Source organism: Biomphalaria glabrata, chromosome 1 (genome assembly GCF_947242115.1).
Source record: "Biomphalaria glabrata chromosome 1, xgBioGlab47.1, whole genome shotgun sequence".
In the NCBI taxonomy this organism is placed as follows: domain Eukaryota; kingdom Metazoa; phylum Mollusca; class Gastropoda; family Planorbidae; genus Biomphalaria; species Biomphalaria glabrata.
Genome location: NC_074711.1, coordinates 14,681,738 through 14,702,462, shown reverse-complemented (window position 1 = coordinate 14,702,462; position 20,725 = coordinate 14,681,738). Strand labels below are relative to the sequence as shown.

The window sequence follows — 20,725 nt, the reverse complement described above, 5'->3', positions numbered from 1 at the left end:
CAATTAATGTTATTAAACTAATTAAAATATTGGTGTAGCGGAGACTTTCAGTGAGGTCAGTGAGGTCTGTGAGGTTGTTTTGATATATGTAATAAACTTTATCTCTTCAAAGAACTTGTCAGTGAAGCCTTGAGAATGCTAACAAATTTTGTTTTAAGTTTTAGATGGCGTTTATGAATGGACCTCATTCACCAATCGTAAACAAACAACATTTTGCCACGTGGTTCTCTATATCTTGTATACAAATTACGCAATCCATAAAGGCTGTCACGTGATACGTAATTTTCATTGTTTTATCAATATTATCACGTGGCTAAATGCTGTTTGTTAACGATTGGTGAATGAGGTCCATTATAAATTCCTTAAATACACCAATTAAGTTGAATTCATAAAGTCCTCACATTTTGAAGTAAGAAGAAATTCTATGTAAAAACTGTTTTGAATGTTTTCTTTTTCTAGCGTGTTTGTTGTCGATTTACAGAGTTACACAAATGATTTGGAATAGAGAGAGTGAACATTAGAGCATGATCTCATTGTATTTCCTCTTTTCATTCAAAAGATATGAAATAACTAAAGAGAAAAAAATGCATTTATGCCATTGTAATGTGTCACATATCCGCGGACTATTATTTCTTTACATTCTTCACACATTTCACATCCATGCACTTCATTTCTAAACAATTCACCTTCACACACTTCACATCCATGCACTTCATTTCCAAACAATTCACCTTCACACACTTCACATCCATGCACTTAATTTCCAAATAATTCACCTTCACACACTTCACATACTCACAATGCACCTTCACATTTTTCACCTCCATACACCACCTCAATACAATTCACTTCCCCACAATGTCAGCTCCACACAATTCGACTCCCCACGCTTCATCTTTCTTACACAGAAAACAAATGCTAAAAACAACACCTTTGATTGCCAACGTTCTATTAAGTAACGCCTGAAGAGTCGCCCCCCCCCCCCCTTTTGGGAAATGTAAACATCGTCGTTACAACAACTCGCTTTCTTTGAAGCGCTGAATGTTGACTAAGTCTATAGGGGATCGATAATGGAAGTACTGGTCATTGTGTACTAAGCATTGCTAGTCGATAATCGAAATGAAAACAAAAATCGCTTAGGATCATAAAATAAACAATTCGAACTTCGATGATTTTGGAGTAGAAATAAAAGGCAAGATTATATAGGAAAATGTGGACCAGTAGTGGCCTTAGGGGTGGCAAGTGGGACAACCGCCCCTAGCCCCGCGCCTAATGGGGGCCACGCGAACGGAGATTCTCTTTCACCTTCAGTTTTGAAAACCAGACCAGTTCTCAAAAATCTATTATTCCATATTTTAGAAGCCTTTTCCTGCACCTAAGTGATACCAATTACCATGTAAGCTCTTAACATGACATTTTTGGTTTAGAAATTCCATTCAGTTTCGTTTAAGACACCTGTCGATTCTAAGAGGCTATCTTTGTTTAACAGTTCACCTTGGCTTAAAAAAACAACAACACTACTTTGCACAGCGAAAAGCCAGAAGTTCCGCCATTAAATCCATCGTTGACCATCTAAGCAACTATTTAGTGTTAGTTTAATTGGCAACTGTTCCGGTTTTCCTCCGTAATTAATTGTTACTTTCCGACTCCAAAAGGATTAGCAGAAATCATTATTACCTAGTTTGTTGATTTTTCATGTAAAATGTTTCTGAATCATTAGTTACGTTGATTAGTAAAGGCAAAATCTTACATGCAGAACAATTACAATACAGTACGTAATGTAGTCAAACGGCCAATAAGTAAGGTACTATGTTTTGGAACAAAAATGAGGCCTACAGTGTTAGAGGCGGACCAGCCCGTTAGAAGTGGAAGTCTACGGAATATAAAGTCTACCCTTACGGCTCAGTTCCCACATATGACACTCGCCCAGGTACCCACGCTCTGCTAAGGCCGCCTCTGATGTGGACTTTTACACAATTGTAGCATATGCACATTTTTTTTTTCTTATGTAACAATCTCTCCGTTCTATACAAGTGCAGTTTGAATAAACTTCTAGATAAATCATTGCAAAGTACTACAAAACTGTAGTTTATTTAAAGTACTATTTTATTTTCGTTACTAAGTGCCCAGGCCTAAATTCTGACATAGATATAAGTAAATATTTTGTATTTCTTGATATATGCTATAAGTTCTGGATCTTAGAATGATGTGAAGTATACAAAGCAGAAACTAACACTGAAAGAGACTAGAAGCGCAATGATAAATATACCGTGATCCCATTTCATAAAGTAAAGCATGTATTGAAATATTCCTCTTATATTCGATAAATCTACGTAAAGAATTAACTATTTGTTCTTTCTTACCTGAGGATCTACTTGAAAAATGAAGCAAACAGAGTGCCTATCACACTGAAATGTCCTAGTAATTTAAGAACACTGTACAACACATCCACTGCTGTCTTTCACTCACAGCTGAGACAGGAACTTACGACCATAAAACACAAACCAAACAATAGGGCTACGTACTTAGCTGTTAGGAATTAAAATAGAAACGCAGGTCAACATTGTCCTTGTTTAAACTACAACAATTGGGAGAGAGTGGCTGAACAATTCACTGCCAGAAATATGTGTTCTAGAGCCAAACCTAATTGGCAACAATGTAGATCTAGATCTATGTCTAGCTTTAAATAATAAGGCAATCGTGTTATTTTTAGTCAATAAAATCGAATTTATAAAGCCATAAAAAGTATTGTAGTTCATTCAATAATAGCGGTTTGATGAGTAGATGGAAAAAAATATCATGTAACGTTTGAACTAAATTATAATAATCCTTATTAATGAAATGAGAATGTTGTCGCCTGCCTCACTAGCAACAAACTGCCACGCTGTGGAGTCACTGGCAGTCTTTTGAGAAACATAAGGGGAAAAAAACACACTATGACAGGAGATGGTGCGGGGGTGGGGGCTAGAACAATGACAGAGTCCTGCGTTCAAATGACATGACATTTATCCTTCCTTTCAACCCCCCTTCCCGCCATTCCCTTCGAATATCTCTTCACTTCCTCCCCCCCCCTCCCCACTAACACCGTTTTCTACTTGCCTCTCGGCTATGAATGAGAGGCCACTGTGACAAAAACAAAACTGCGTGTCTTTTGTTTTTTGTTTTGTTTTGTTTTTCTCTCGTCAGGTGGCAAGTTTAGAGTTTAGATTTTTTAGAGTTTAGAGCCCCAATCTTCAAGCAGGGATGAAATGTGAAAACTATTCTTTCAAACCATTTCAGCGTTTCTTTTAGAAATGGTACGTAGTTTTTTAATATTTTAGATTTAAAGCAAACAAAATATCAAGAATCCTTTTTTTAAAAATTCAAAGCTTATATAAGGGGAAGAACTCCGCACTTACAACTAAATCACTAGAGGATATAGAAGTTATTTCCCATTTTCGATATCAAACAAAATAATTAATTACCAATGATTAATTTACTAATTGGTTAATATTTTCTATGGATTCAGGTGGTCGGCGTAACAGGTGCCCCAAGGAAACGCTCTAAAGACCAGCTTAGGTGCCAGCTAGCTTTAACTAACATAGAAGAGAGCACCTGATTGCAAACGGCTTTGGAAGTGGAAAGGGACAGCTGGCAGTGCCGGCCTTAGGCATAAGCAAACTAGGCAGCCGCCTAGGGCCTCCATTTGGTGGGGGTCTCGCATGAGGACTAAAAAACATTTTTAGAGAAAAAATTGCGAAACTTGTTTCAGATCTCTAACATAGCAGGGCACTGTGACTTTATGTTTACTAGTCTAATCATGTCTCTACTATGGAAATTGTGATACATGAATTACATTTATTTGTTGGTTTAGATTTAGACAATCATGTTTTAATAAATGCATAATATTTTTTTCCGATATTTTTTTTAATTTCATTTGGGGCCAACAAAGTCACCTTACCCACAAGGGCCTCCGATGATTTAAGGCTGGCGTTGCAGCTGGGTATACAGCGTAAACAAAGAGAAGATTACTGGGATTAACCATGGACCCATACTATCCAGGGATTAACCATGGACCCATATTATCCAGGGATTAACCATGGACCCATACTATCCAGGGATTAACTATTACATGCATTTTGAAAACTCTTAATAGAAAAAAAAAAGCCAAGGCCAAAGTCTACATAAAAATTTAAACAAATAAAATTTTGTCTTTGAAAATGTCAACACAATTATTCCTAGCGAGAATGTAAAGGTGGCAACTCTGATTTTGGATGAGTTTTACACTTTTGTTTATTTGTTTAATCTAATTCTAATTTGTAATCATTCTACTGTAATGTTAACAAAAAATTTGAATCCCATCCAAATAATAGATGGGGCAGAGGGTTTACAAAACAACTTCATAAGTGTGATATGTCACATGTGTGGTACACAAGTAAAGCACAGCATTAAAAATTAATGACTATAGTCAAACTTAGTAGGATCATTAGTGAGGCGATCATCCAACCACTTGTACACTTATCTATACACATTAGATTTTGGCGGACTATAAGACGCACTTAGTGTATTAGTAATACCCTTTAACAACACATTCGGTACTGGAACTTAACATTCAAGGGCTCTAACTCTCGTTCAGCCCCTCCCAACAATAAAAGAAGGTCAATATTTACCAGTGTATCTCTAGAATTTTAATTAAAATTATTTTAAAGCCCTAATAGTGGGGACAGTTGGATAGAAAGATTGGACTCCAATAGACTCGCCCAGAACCCCGAGGAAACAAACTGGAAGCCCATGAATCAGAAGGGATCACACGTTTCATAGGCTGAGACATGAGCGTAGCCACAGGGGTTTGGGGTTCAATAAACGTCTTCCTAAAGAATGAAGGGTCAGAATATATTTATTTATTTATTTATTTAGCGGGGGGGGGGGAAATCCCCCAACCCCCTCCCCCCCGACAAACATCCTGGCTACGCCCATGGGCTGAGATGATGAGTGATACTCACTGATAGCCAATATGTTGTTTTGTTTTAAATAGAAACAACATCATAAAGAAAAAAGTACAGCCTTAAAATATAATCCATAAGAAAGCCACAAAATATCTGTTAAGACTTTAGGGGAAGATAAAAAAGTTTGTTTAATATATATTCTACATCCTTACTGAGCAGCATGTGTATAAAACCACTTCTATGTCTACTTCTTCGTTTCTTTGTTCTTTATTGGCATTCACTTCGTTCATATCCATCTGGGAAATTGATTTCCTGTCGTGTAGACAGACATCTTTGAGATCTATAGAAAATGTTTTTATTAGATTGTATATACTGAGGAGCACGGCCACTTATGGAAATAAAGGAATGCATTATTAACATAAGATGATGTCAAGAAGAACTCACTAGATAAATCTAACACAAGTTTCATTCAAGTGACTCAGCACTACGATAGCTCTTGGCAGATGCATATATTGCTACACATTTCTGAAGTTTGATTAACATAACTTTGGACTAGGGAACACAATTTTCTAATTTCTTTTGTATAATATAGAAAGGTCCTCATCTTATTGTCCGGCCAAGTTGTCCGTTACTCCTTTACAGGATGTGATACAGGGCCGGTCCTAGCAATTGAGGGGCCCTATGCGAAACGGGTTGCGCGGGGCCCATTCTGGGTAGAGATAAGGATAATAAGTGAAAATTAAGATTTTGTATTAAAAAATAAATTCTTTTTTTTCATTTTATACATTCTTAACTAAGTACAAAATCACGATCAAATTAACTTTTCTTTACGAGCCTTGTGTGTAGCGAAGTCATACAGTAGATCATCGAAATTCTGTTTCCTACATAGATCATGCTCAATAGCAAGAATTACCACATTGTTCAATCTCTCTTCGTGAATTGTTGACCTTAAGTAATTCTTAATTAGTTTAAGACGCAAAGGCGGTTGGTCATTGTGCTGGCCACATGACACCCTGATCGTTAACCGTTGGCCAAAGAAATAAATGATCTTTACATTATCTGCCCCATAGATCCTAAGGTCTGAAAGGGGGTACTTAAATTTACTTTTACCTTATCACCTCTTCCCTCCCTTTCCGAATGAGCTGGTTGGTGAATCCTGTCTTCGTCTCTATATGTAATACATTTTGTCCCATACCTAGCATGTTACCGTAATAGCAAGGCACAAAGCGGTGTCATTAAGTTGAAAACAAAAGATTTATATTTAATCCCTTAGTCATTTTGGAAAAAAAACATGGACTTTCCTAATACCTTTTGTTTACACTTCCATGAACAAAAACACGGATATACTGTAGTAGATATAGATCTAGCTGTTCTGAGTTTATAATTAGATACCTAGGTGTGTTACTGTTACTTCTACGGTGTAAATTCTCCGTATCTTTAGGCGCAATAGTTGCTCAATCTGGGGATAGGCCAATGGCTGACCGCATTTGGAAGACAAAGAGAAAAACAATAACACAGATTTCATCAATAATATATTCTAGTATCGATATTTTATTTGCTTGATTGAAAGTGTGGAAATAGTTTTATATTTTATTTGCTTGATTTAAAGTCAGTGACGTAGCCATTAATACTTTTATTATGTTTTGATTTACATTGTACTTTTTCATTGTCGCACAGAGTGCCCCATGCCATAATCTGTCGAAAGTTTGTTTTTTTAAATAAAGACATAAGAATTCTGTTGGTATGGAAGGCATTTCTCTCAGAGTGTCCTGAGGTTTAGAATTTGTTCTGTTGTGCTGCTACGCTTGTTCTCCTGATATAATTATGTATGCTATTGGGTTTCAGCCGGTTAAATATAATTTTGTTGGGATGGCTTATGAGGCTGATGGTCCGGTATTTTTACCAGAGTTGTAAATTGCCTTTCTTTGGAAGAATGATGATTAGTGATTGGGTCCAGGATTTGGGCCATTCTCTAATAGCCAGATCTTTTTGCAAATCTTTAAAAGTGCGTTTATAATTGTTTTTTGTCCTGCCTTTAGAAGCTCACCTGTCCACTCCGGCTGATTTTCTCTTTTATAATGCTTTCGCAGCTGATGCTACTTCCGAGCGAAGAACAGGATATTCGTTGACGTTGGATTCTGTAAGAAATTTTAGTAACTGGAGACCTCCTGAGATTTCAAAGTTGTACAACTCTGAGAAGTACTCAGTCAATCTTCTTATCACATCCTCAGTTCATGGTACGTCACGTCATTGTCTTGTATTGTGTTAGTTCTTCCATGCTTTGAGGTGGTGAGCTCCTTTACCAGTTGGTACACTTTTTTACTTTCGTTTCTGTTCAGTTCCTCTCAATTTCTTGACATTCTTTTTTTATCCACTTTTTCTTTCCTTCTTTAATTTCCTTCGTGATACGTATGCTGACACTTTTGTTGAAACTTGCAAACCCAGGGTACCCAGTTTGTTAAAGTCAACTATACCAAAGCGTCAATTATTGTACTATGTACCGGGGCTCACAAAGTTGTGTACTTTCTCCAGTATTGTACACTCTTTACATTAATGGCATAAGAAGCCTCTATGACTTAACTGAATTAATTAAATTCGCTGATCACACTGCCATAGTCGTTCTTATTTCAGGAGACAACCTCAGTTCGATAGAAAACCTTGCAAACTGGTGCACTGACGACTTTTTAGAAATGAATCTCAAAAACTAAAGAATTCATAATAGATTTCAGAATGAACAAACAACTGATCCCTGCTGCCATGGCAACGTTTCATCTAAACTGTTGAGCCACTTAGACAACCTCATAAAGAGAGCATTAAAAACCACTTAACACAACACTACAATATTTAAACAAAAATGTCTCAGCAAAAATTGGACAAATCTTAGACCACCGCTACCCGCTCCGTTATAACAATCTCAAGCTGTGGCGGCGCCTTCTGTCAATCAAGACTAGAACCGAACAAAAACTAGTTCGTCCCTAACTCGGTCAGACTGTATTAGCGCTACTCGTTGACTAGGGAGCGTGAAAGGGATTGAGACGTCTGTGTGTAATCACTCAATGAACTCTTTATGTTTTGTCCATTCTATTTATGTGAATGTTGTTTTTTTAATTTGAAAAAAAGAGTTATTAAAATCACAACAAATTTCCAATGATGGCTGCCTGGTCGTGCGGTTTGCGCGCTGGTCTGTCGTTTGGACTTATCGATGGTCCCGGGCTCAAAACCTGCCCGCTTCCATCCCCCGTCGTCCTGCGGGAGGTTTGGACTAGGAAGTAAATTATCTTCATCTCTGAAGGAACATCAGAAACATGTAGAACATTTAGAACAATAAAGCATTAGAGAAAGGAACGGATAATCTGAACCAGACAGAAAAAAACAATAACTGGTAGAGTTTAATATATACATATATTCTGTATGCATGTTTTTGCTTCAAAATTAGTATGTGCAAGTAAATTCGATTTTAAGATAGAGAGCAAATAATAAAAATTTCTGCATCAATTGCTCAAAGGGAGAGAATAAAGCAAAGTGTGTTTGATATTCTTTGTTTTCTCCGTGTTGAGCTCATAGACAGGATCCTCCGGGTCTCTTTGTGACTTTGTTACGTTTCTGGTGCCATAGACAAGATCCTCCCGGTCTCTTTGTGACTTTGTTACGTTTCTGGTGTCATAGACAAGATCCTCCGGGTCTCTTTGTGACTTTGTTACGTTTCTGGTGCCATAGACAAGATCCTCCGTGTCTCTTTGTGACTTTGTTACGTTTCTGGTGTCATAGACAAGATCCTCCGGGTCTCTTTGTGACTTTGTTACGTTTCTGGTGTCATAGAGAAGATCCTCCGGGTCTCTTTGTGACTTTGTTACGTTTCTGGTGTTTTATTTGAAATGAATAATGCATCAACATGTTATTAGCTGTCTAAACCTACGTCACTACATCACGTTGAAATGTAGGCGATGCTTTCAAGAAAATTGTTTTTGTTGGGGGGGGGGGGGTATTTCGAAGCATATGACATCATCGCTTTGCAGACTGTTTCTCTGCTTTTTTTGTTCCCTAAAAAGTACAAAGTACTGCTTAAAAAGACTGTTTTAGTAGGTAACTATTTCAACACTCTTTTGACTAACAATTTACCCACAATGCTGTCTTTTCCCATTAAAAGCGTTGTTTAGTGATAGCCCTACCACAGCAGCATCTAGTTGATGTCAAGTATTTCCAAACGTTTGTCATGGCTGCAGAAGCCTAGAAAACCTGTGCTGGATTTACCTGTAGGCAACATAATCTAGAGCTTAGGCCGAAACATTGTTTTGAAGAAAAAAAAGCAAATGACTAAATTGCCTAATGTTGATTACAAGAGGCCCCATTACTCAAATAGCTTAGAACCATACCCAGTCTAAATGTCGTTCTGCTTTCAAATTACTTTTGTCATGTTATTGTTACATTTTAATTGCTTATGATTGTTGAGCTTATGTAGGTAAAGTCATTGCCCCACAGCAAAAGGTTGGTTTGTCTCCATTGAGAGTAGGTATTTTTATGACGAGCTGTGCAAAATTTTTTGTCCTGATTTACATCAATTGATATCTAGGAAAGTTTATACATGTGAAAGTTGACAAATAGACTTAACAAAGTCAAAGAAAGGTCAGGGGGGGGGGGGGGAGAGAAATAATAGACTTTTAACAAAGCCAAAGAAAGGGAGGGAACTAATAGACTTTTAACAAAGCCAAAGAAAGGGAGGGAACTAATAGACTTTTAACAAAGCCAAAGAAAGGGGGAACTAACAGACTTTTAAAAAGACAAAGAAAGGGAGGGAACAAATAGACTTTTAGCAAAGCCAAAGAAAAAAATGGGGATGGAACTAATAGACTTTTAGCAAAGCCAAAGAAAAAAAAAAGGGGGGGGGAACTAAAAGACTTTTAATAAAGCCAAAGAAAAAAAAAAGGGGGGTGGAACTAAAAGACTTTTAATAAAGCCAAAGAAAAAATGGGGGGGGGGGGAACTAAAAGACTTTTAATAAAGCCAAAGAAAAAATAGGGGGGGGGAACTAATAGACTTTTAATAAAGCCAAAGAAAAAATGGGGGGGGGGAACTAAAAGACTTTTAATAAAGCCAAAGAAAAAATAGGGGGGGGGAACTAATAGACTTTTAATAAAGCCAAAGAAAAAATGGGGGGGGGGAACTAAAAGACTTTTAATAAAGCCAAAGAAAAAATAGGGGGGGGGAACTAATAGACTTTTAATAAAGCCAAAGAAAAAGAAAAGGGGTGGTGGAACTAATAGACTTTTAATAAAGCCAAAGAAAAAATAGGGGGGGGGGAACTAATAGACTTTTAATAAAGTCAAAGAAAAAATGGGGGGGGGGAACTAAAAGACTTTTAATAAAGCCAAAGAAAAATAGGGGGGGGGGAACTAATAGACTTTTAATAAAGCCAAAGAAAAAGAAAAGGGGTGGTGGAACTAATAGACTTTTAATAAAGCCAAAGAAAAAATAGGGGGGGGGGAACTAATAGACTTTTAATAAAGTCAAAGAAAAAATGGGGGGGGGGGACTAAAAGACTTTTAATAAAGTCAAAGAAAAAATGGGGGGGGGTGGAACTAAAAGACTTTTAATAAAGCCAAAGAAAAAATGGGGGGGGGGGACTAATAGACTTTTAATAAAGTCAAAGAAAAAATAGGGGGGGGGGAACTAAAAGACTTTTAATAAAGCCAAAGAAAAAATAGGGGGGGGGGGAAACTAATAGACTTTTAATAAAGCCAAAGAAAAAATGGGGGGGGGGGGAATTAAAAGACTTTTAATAAAGCCATAGAAAGAAAGGGAACTAATAGACTTTTTACAAAGCCAAAGAAGGGGGGGAACTAATAGACTTTGTTCATTTTATACATACCAGGATATAAAAAGGGGCGGGGCACATTGATATAATTAGCCTATTCTTTGATTCGCACAAAAACAAAAACAAAACAAGACATTAATGTTAGAAGCAGTGTGGCAGATGCACTCCTGGCAGGCTCAGGTTAGGGCTTGGAAGGGAAAGAGGATATAAATAACCTTAGGGCTCTGACGTGTTTACAATATTTACATTTAATTTCTTGTATGGGATTGTATCTTATAGTTTTAGGATCGTGTCCTTTGTTTTGGATCATTGTGACATCGGAACGAAAGAGGGAAGACTTTCTTTCTGTTATTAAATGGATGGCTTGATGCTCATGTACAGTAAACAGATTTTCATCAAAGCATGTAGAGATTAATACAAATTTACAAAGAGAATTAGAAGAATTACAGAGATGGTAGTCATATTGGAACTTGTAGAATCTAATGACTTAGCAGAGTTGAAGTCGATTTAACATGCACGATTACATTAAAAAATGAATACACGTAGGCAGAGGCAGAAGCGGTGCAAGGCGTAGGCGACATGGGCAACCGCCTAACCACGCGGTTCGAGGGGCCTCGAGCGAAGACACTAAGAGTAGAAAATAGCATTGCAGACAAACTCCAGACATTCACCAACAAAGGCTTACGACATTTAATTGGTGCTACGTAAACAAACAAAATCTCTAACTACAGTCTGTGAAAAACAGCAAACAATAGAGCAGGAAATAGATTGGCAAGACAATGCCGAGGACAAGGGAAAATATTGGAAAGCAAGGCTCTGAACTGGAACCCTCTGGAGAAGATAAAGGCTGTGAGTTCACAGTAAACATGGAAGAGATCAAAAGAACAACAATCAAAAAGTAAATTTTAGGGAAAGAACTGCTAATTAAGAGACTAAGACTAAGACTAAGACTGCTTTATTGATCCTTACGGAAATTTGTTGTGATTACAAGGACTCGTTTCTCATATAAAGACAACACAACAGAAAAATACACATAAATACAACAGACAACATAAAGAGTTCATTCAGCGACTACACACAGGTATCTTGGTGCATTTCATGTTTCCTGATCAATGAGTGGCGGTGATAGAGTCTGACCGAGTGAGGTACGAACGAGTTTTTGTACCGCTCCGTTCTTGTTTTGATTGACAGCAGTCGCCCACTTCGCGACGACCTGGCGTAGTTCTGATGGAGCGGGTGGCCGTTGTCTTCCAAGATTTTTTCGATTTTTCTTAGGCACGTTTGTTCAAAAAGTTCCTTTAAATGTGGTAATGTTGTGAGTGTAATTTTTGATGCTTTTTTAATGATGTTTTCTAGACCTTTCAACAGTTTAGATGAGGCGTTGCCTTGCCAACAACTTATTCCGTATGTTAGCAGATTTTGTACAGTCGCGCCGTAAAATGTCTCAAGGATCTTCTTATTTAATTTAAAACTGTTGAGTTTGTATAGAAAAAAGAGTCGCTGGGCTGTTTTCTTTGTCAGAGTTCCAAGGTGGTCTTCCCATGAAAGCTTGTTGTTGATGATAATGCCTAGATATTTATATGCCTTTACTTGTTCTATAGATGTAGTGTTTATTTGCAGTTCACGTATAGTTTGTTTTTTCTTTCTAAAATCTATTATAAGTTCTTTAGTTTTTGTTACATTCAGTTCTAGAAAGTTGTCGGTGCACCAGTTTGTAAACTCTTCTATCGAGCTTCGATACTGAGTTTCGTCTCCTGAAATAAGACCGACTATGGCAGTATCATCAGCGAATTTAATGAGTTTAACTGAGTCATAGATGCTTCTTATGTCATTAGTGTAAAGAGTGTATAGCACAGGAGAAAGTACACAACCTTGTGGAGCACCCGTACATAGTACTCGAGTTGACGATTTGGTGTTGTTGACTTTAACATACTGGGGCCGTTGGGTTAAAAAGTTTAGAAGCCATGCTTGCAAGTAAGGGCTTACTCAGTTTGTTTATCATTAGATGTGGCTGTATGGTATTGAAAGCCGAGGAGAAATCTACGAAGAGGACTCGTGCATATGTTTTGGGTATATCGAGATGCTTATAAAGCTGGTCCAAAAGCAATAGAATGGCATCCTCAGTTCCTCTAGCTGCTTTGTATGCAAATTGGTGAGGGTCTAGGCTGTTATTGACTTTTGCTACAAGTTGTTTAAGGATATATTTTTCAAAACATTTCATAACAATAGGTGTTAGTGCTACTGGGCGGAAATCATTTAAGCAATCTATTTTTGGTTTCTTAGGCACTGGTATGATTTCTGAAGTTTTCCAGATGTTTGGAATTACGCACGTTTGCAATGACTGGTTAAAGATATGACAGAAGATAGAAGAAATTTGCTCCGCACATAGCTTGATCAGCTTGCCACTAATTTTGTCTGGTCCACAAGCTTTTGTTACGTCTACTGACAGTTATCTAAAAATGACAGGGTTTAGCTCTCTTTCTTACATATAAACCGAATTAATTAGTTAGTTTGATTGATTGATTGATTAACTAATTGGTTAGTTTTTGGATTGATTCGTGTACTGTCATCGACAATGAATAAACTTTTATCATGACAATGAATAATTTTCAAATTTCAACTTGATCCGAGAAAGAGAAATAGGAGAAACAACGTATTAAAACGTAATAAGGGGATTAGCTCCATATATATAAGTAGCAGTTATTCCCCTTATCTCGATGTCAAACTAAAATAATGAATTACCAATAATTAATTAACTAATTAGTTAATATTTTTTTATTGATTCATGCCTAGTCAGGTACAACGAACAATTGTGCAAAGTTTCAACTTTTCTGAGAATGGGAAATGGGAGAAAAAAATTTGTTCAAACTTTTTACCTGACAGGATAGTGAGTTGATATAAGCTTTGTAAAAAGCAACAATGGTAGGATGGACATGGACACGACGGAAATTGCATGATGGCAAAGTACGGATGCGGCCCTATGCTTCACTGGGAATCTAAAGGACTAAGTCAAATAAGTCAAGTGAATGCATTAAAAGTTTAAAAAATCATACGAAGCAACCAGCCACACTCAGTCATTGCGATTCGCTTTAGCACAAAAATTCCTATTCGCGACGCAATAGGGTTGACTATGTATGATCAGCTGACACAGGCCAGTAATACAGTTTAGCGTGCTATATCGAAGGGCAAGGGATAGTACTGGTATGAACCTTGCACGTGAATAGGACCCGGGTTATGGTCATCTGATCATAAGCCTGCGTGGACCAGAGACACAGTGTGTGTAAGGACCGGGACTATTAGTCTGCCATGAGGTCGGTCCTGGTGGAGTCCTGAAGTGAATGTACGAGTCTAGGAAGAGATAGAGACAGTAGAGTTTATTAGTTTAGTACGGTGATGTACAGTATAGCATTTTTAGTGTTGATGTATTGCCAATTGTGTCATATTGGCTGTTTTGGCTGTTTTAATTGACCATTATTAAAGTACCAGATTATTTGGAGCCTTGTCGTCAAGTTGTTGATGTGTTGTTGTGTGTTCAGCAGTGTTTACAGAAGGCCTGATTAGGAGAGATCGTATGGTAGAAGATGTTATCACATGTCAAATTATGACATTTTACACAAGTCCATTTAAGGCAATGTATTTATTTCGTGAATGGATTAGACAAATCCGACAAACTAAATTCCAACCAATAAAGAAATACCTGGCAAAATACTCTAAATTAAACTGACCCATTAAACTTTTATCATGAACAAAAAATTATTATCCCCTAAAAGCCATAATGAATTAGACTTTTTAAAATATGATTATTTCTCTAATTAGCAACTATAGACTCGAGATTTAGGTCAACATTTTGAACATTTTGGTTTTCTTTATGATTGAAGAAAGTTTTAAAGTAATCCAAAAAAGGAAATAGTCATCCGAGTGGGCGAGAGCAGTGAGAGCAGAGAGAGCAGTGAGAGTAGAGAGAGCAGGGTTAGAGCAGAGAGAGCTGTGAGAGCAATGAAAGCAGTGAGAGCAATGAGAGCAGTGAGAGCAATGAGAGCAGTGAGAGCAATGCGAGCAGAGAGAGAGCAGTGAGTGCAGAGAGAGCAGTGAGAGCAGTGAGAGCAATGAGAGCAGAGAGAGCAATGCGAGCAGTGAGAGCAGTGAGAGCAGAGAGAGTAGAGTGAGCAGCGAGAGCAGAGAGCAGTGAGAGCAATGAAAGCAGTGAGAGCAGTGAGAGCAATGAAAGCAGAGAGAGCAGAGAGCAGTGAGAGCAATGAAAGCAGAGAGAGCAGTGAGAGCAGTGAGAGCAGTGAGAGCAATGAAAGCAGTGAGAGCAGTGAGAGCAATGATATCAGAGAGAGCAGAGAGAACAGAGAGAGCAGAGAGAGCAGAGAACAGTGAGAGCAGTGAGAGCAGAGAGAGCAATGCGAGCAGAGAGAGCAGTGAGAGCAGAGAGAGCAGTGAGAGCAGAGAGCAGTGAGAGCAGTGAGAGCAATGAGAGCAGTGAGAGTAGAGAGAGCAGAGAGAGCAGTGAGAGCAATGAAAGCAGTGAGAGCAATGAGAGCAGTGAGAGCAATGAAAGCAGTGAGAGCAATGAAAGCAGTGAGAGCAGTTAGAGCAATGAGAGCAGTGAGAGCAGTGAGAGTAGAGAGAGCAGAGAGAGCAGTGAGAGCAATGAAAATAGAGAGAGTAGAGAGAGCAGTGAGAGCAATGAAAGTAGAGAGAGTAGAGAGAGCAGTGAGAGCAATGAAAGTAGAGAGAGCAGTGAGAGCAGAGAGAGCAGTGAGAGCAATGAAAGTAGAGAGAGCAGTGAGAGCAGAGAGAGCAGTGAGAGCAGTGAGAACAATGAAAGTAGAGAGAGCAGTGAGAGCAGTGAGAGTAGAGAGAGCAGAGAGAGCAGTGAGAGCAATGAAAGTAGAGAGAGTAGAGAGAGCAGTGAGAGCAATGAAAGTAGAGAGAGTAGAGAGAGCAGTGAGAGCAATGAAAGTAGAGAGAGCAGTGAGAGCAGAGAGAGCAGTGAGAGCAATGAAAGTAGAGAGAGCAGTGAGAGCAGTGAGAGCAATGAAAGTAGAGAGAGCAGTGAGAGCAGTGAGAGCAGTGAGAGCAATGAAAGTAGAGAGAGCAGTGAGAGCAGTGAGAGCAGTGAGACAGTAAGAGCAGTGAGAGCAGTGAGACAGTAAGAGCAGTGAGACAGTGTGACAGTGAGAGCAGTGAGACAGTGAGAGCAGTGACTTCCAACCGTATTTATGATGTAAAGAATTACAAAACTTGATCCCTAGTTTACAACGACTTCATTAAAGATGTTAATCAGCTTTCCGATATATTTCAAAAAAAAATAATTTTAAAGAACTTTACACAAATATTTCGAGTCTACAATATCGTTCTAATATTGTTAACAAAACCTGAGGGAAAACATCAGCTGAGAAAAGCTTTTCATAATTAAAACTACTTATTGATATGAAATCGTGCCCACATATATAGTGATTTATGAACACTATCAGAATTGGCAGTTTCATCTATTAAAGCAGATATAGTAACGGCTTGTAAATTAAATTGCGAGACTTTTATACTTGAGTTGAGTAAAGTTAGAAGCAGAAAATTTGTTGATTAAATTTTCTTTTAAAATTAGTTTCTCTTAAATAGCATTTTCATGAATAAATTATAACAGTTGCATGTGTATATTAATTAAAATAAACATCTGTTTGTTTTTCACAAGATGGTGTCGCAAATACAACTCGCCCACACCAAATTTAGGTCTTGCCGCCACTGCGCGTTGGACGTGATTATCTTCTTTTTTGTTATTTATTCGAACAAATATAAAGCTATCAAGATAGGTTGTGATCTAAGATTATGCAAACATCTGTAGCTATGGAAACCCTAAGTGCTAATATCGGAGCAATCTGATGACCAGAAAGTGTAGCTTTCCAACTAATTACAGTCTTACACATACATAGAAACTCGTAATGACCACATGTTAAGTACACCTGTTTTGTCAATATCCACATCGCCCATCCATTAATCATGACAGTACGTAGCAGGATCGATTCTTCGTGTTGTGTTTACAATATGGCTTCTATGTAGTAGGGCGAAAAACTACTTTTTTAATCATTTGCCTCACTATAAACAAAATATGTATATCTAGCAAGCATACATGAAAGTTGTAGTTCTAGAAAGCATTTGCCAGTGTTTTCTTTGTACAGTTTCAGTTCTGTTGTAACTTTTAAGTACAAGATTAAATGCGTTATTTAAAAAAAATACATATCACACTACACCTCGCATTTTTTTTTTATAAATAAATCAAAATTAGGTAAAAAAAAAATAAAAAAATAAAGGATTTATTATAAACTGGATAATTGAACATTTTTGCGTTTGAAACTCTTTCTTTGATTAGGTGACGAACTTGTTTTGTTTACAATGTATGCATGTTTACAGGATCATTATAAAAATAGGAATGGAAATGTCTTCGATTCCGAACAAGATTGAGGATGAGTGTAGTGTTTCACATGGCCACGCAAACCCAGTTGCGAGAGTACGACCAGCATATTTTTCCGCCTCTGATGCAGACAAACAATGACTTTCAGTGAACACAAAGGGGGTGTACTGTCTTTTTTAAGGAATTTATTTGTTGTTACTGTGATGTTAAAAAAAAAAAGGTACCCATCTTAGGCCTTGCGAACAATAGGGCAGATGATGTAAAGGTCATCAGTGTCTATGGCCAACGGTTAACGAGTGTCATATGGCTAACTTTCCCCAACTATTGTTATGTATCCTTTAAAGTTGGGTTTGCTTAGGGGTGGCATAAATCCCGAAATTAAACATTTTAGTCTTCATCAAGATTCAAACCCAGGACCACTCACTTTGGGAGCAAGCACTTTACCGCTCTGCTACCGCTTTGCTGTACTTTTTACATTTAAAGTAGCACAAAGTCTGAAGGATTTTTTCATTTTAAATTTTTTTCATAAAGTGTAGAGTCTTCTGACTCGTATGTATTGCAACTACTTCATTTTGATGTTTGAATTTGGCGCTTGTGTAAATTTAATGTGTAACTTTGTAGAGCACCTTCTATTACAATAGCACTTAAAGCGTTGGCGGAAGAAATAACTTGCACTTTGTAAACGACATGGATGGTCGGGCAAAGACAGCTTGGTGATGCGCATGAAAAAAAGTATACAGTGCGGCCTAAGGCATAGGCAAACTAGGCAGTAGCCTAGGGCCTCCGATTAGTGTGTGTGTGGGGGGGGGGGGAGGCCCACACAAGACTCATAACAATTTTGTTCATAGAAGAAATAGAGAAGCTGGCGCCCCATGTTATTGTTGGAGTACACTAGGTATTTATTTTTCTATTTCATTTGGGGCCACCAAAATCGATTCGTCTATGGCCTCTAATATCTAAGACCGGCCCTGCCATTTATAGTTTTTTTTTTTATTAAAGGTAATCAAGAAATGATTCATTACATTCATCAAGCCATCCTGATAACATTAATTAATATATTGCAATGCATTACGCCACAACGCAATCGGTGCTTACTATCTAGTTATTGTCATATTAATCAACTTCCATAGAAAACGGTTGGTTTGTTTCTGTGATGTAATGTGAATGTAGGTTTCCATTAATTAGAATAGATCTAAATGTGTTAGAGAATTACGTTGTTTCTATGATTATCTACTAAAGTACATAGCTATGTGCTCCTACCTTGTCTGTGCAGTGGGTGTACTAGCACACTTGGCTTATCTCCCTTTCTCCCGTGTCCGTCCATACCAAATACAAAGACATTAAAGCTGCATGAATTAAACACCTCACTATTGCATGATTAGCCTAGGGCGGAACCATAATGTTATCAGGCTACAATAGGCTGGAGCATGGGCGTAGCCAGGATTTTTTTTTACCCCCCTCCCCGGCCATATATATATATATATATATATATATATATATATATATATATATATATATATATGGGCGTATCCGGGAGGGGGGTTGGCGTTCAACCCCCCCCCCCCCGAAATGAAATCCCCCCCCCCGCAGGGTGGGGATCGAAATTTAGTGACTGATTTTTTGCTTTGATTTTCTTTATTATAGGTGAGATTTTAATATTAAACCATCACTTGCCCCAGCACAGCCAATGGTTTTTGAGTTTACAACCCCCTACCATGGGGTTTTGAGCTTAAAACCCCCTCCAGGGGGGTTTGAATTTAAAACCCCCTACCAGTGGGTTCTGAGTTTAGACCCCCTACCAGGGGTTTTAGCAGTTAAATCCCCCTCTTCTATAAAACAAAACCAAAACAAAAATGCAAACGACACTACCCAAATTCCAAGAGCACAGTTAAGGAAGATTTTGATTTTAAAACCACTTTTAAAATTTACGATAAACGCCCAATTCAATATAAAAAAGCAAATAACATACTCAAAATTTTGAAAGGATTTTGATTTTACCCCCCCCCCCTTCTTCAGTAGGGTTTGAAGCTAAAAAATACCTGTACACTATAAAAAAAAGCAAATTACGCACTCAAAATGTTATGAGCGTAGCTAAATGGGTTTTGAGTTTAAACTCCCCCCCCCCCCGCCAGCGGGGTTTGAAGCTAAAACATACATCTTCAATGTAAAAAAAAAAGCAAATTACACACTCAAAATGCTGTGAGCGTTGCCAAAAGGAGTTTTGAGTTTAAACCACCCTTCAGAGGGGCTTGATGCTTAAAAAATACCACTTCAATATAAAAAAAAGCAAATTACACACTAAAATTATTTGAGCGCAGCCAAGCCAAATGGGGGTTTTAAGTTTAAACCCCTCTCCTACAGATGGCTTTTTTAAACGTTTAAAACCCCTCCAGATGGTTTTGAGTTTAAAATCTCCTTATAGAGCGTTTTGAGGTGGAAAACCTCTATCTTCAATATTATTCTAAAGCAAACTACAGTTACCAAATTCTATGACCGTAGCTAAATGGGGTTTTGAATTTTAAAAAAAAAAAAAAAAAACTCCAGAGATTTTTTAGTTTAAAACCCCTAAAAGATGATTTTGACGATAAAACATTCCTTTTCAATTTAAAAACTAAAGCAAACTACAGTCACCTAATTCCAAGAGCGTATTCAAGTGGCCGGGCTCCATTAATAAAGTGCAGTGAATATTCATCAGCGAAATTGAAAAACACTAAATGTGTCTCAACAAAGATGGCTAAGACATATTTTAGGAGTTAAAGACAATGGGTCTAAATCAGGGGTGGGCAAATTACGACCCGCGGGCCACATGCGGCCCGCCGAGGTGTTTTATGCGGCCGGCCGACACCTACAGATGTGCCCACTGTACATAGATATAAAAATACAAATATTTAAAAAAAATATCTATATAAATTATTGAAACTGTCTCATTATAAAAAGTTTTAAGTAAACGAAGATTATGCTTATTGGCTATACATCAATTTCAATACACTCAATTCAAGACACAATGTCTGAGTGTTGGGTAGACTTGGAACAAGATAGGAAGTGTAACAACTGATGGAGCTCGATCTTTGACTGAGAACCATAAACTTAAAACAGGAAATTTTGCACAAAGCTGCATATAATTTCAACACTAAATTGGTTGCTAAAAGAGTAATGGGTATCACTAGAGCTAGTGAAGTTAACCACGGGCAATTCCGATTTATGAATAAATAGTCCAATGTATCCACTAGTTTAGCATGGGCAAAGTTAAAGGAGAAGAATATAAAATCTCAAGGATGAAATTGTTATATTACTTGAAGGACATTGACTGTGACTTTGTTACCAATATTTCTAATTAAGAGTGGAAGACAAAATTTCATGTATTCTGCAATGTATATCGCAATTGATTGTTTACAAATGAAATGTAAATGCATGTTAAATCTTTTCAAACAAGGCTTTCCCATTTCTACAAATATTTTTTGTCATTTTCCTTTGCTGAAAGGTGAAACTATCTTTAGTAAAATGATTAAAAGTACAACACTTATTAAGAGAAGCCTATTCAGCTCCAGAGAACATAACTCAAAGCAAAGATAA

At 37.5% G+C, this 20,725-nt stretch overlaps 1 protein-coding gene across 2 annotated transcripts in view; it reads right to left on the bottom strand.

The window, feature by feature from the left end:
- Nucleotides 1-18,434, bottom strand: part of LOC106060454 (beta-1,3-galactosyltransferase 1-like) — a 42,091-nt gene extending 23,657 nt beyond the window's left edge. Inside the window, exon 1 of one of the 2 annotated variants that reach the window (XM_013218335.2) lies at nt 18,413-18,434. The gene's annotated coding sequence lies outside the window, so the exon portion shown is untranslated. Of the gene's footprint in view, nt 1-2,363; nt 2,942-18,412 lie in introns of those variants that run through there. The other variant, XM_013218334.2, reaches the window with a different exon arrangement.
- Nucleotides 18,435-20,725: the final 2,291 nt, after the last annotated feature.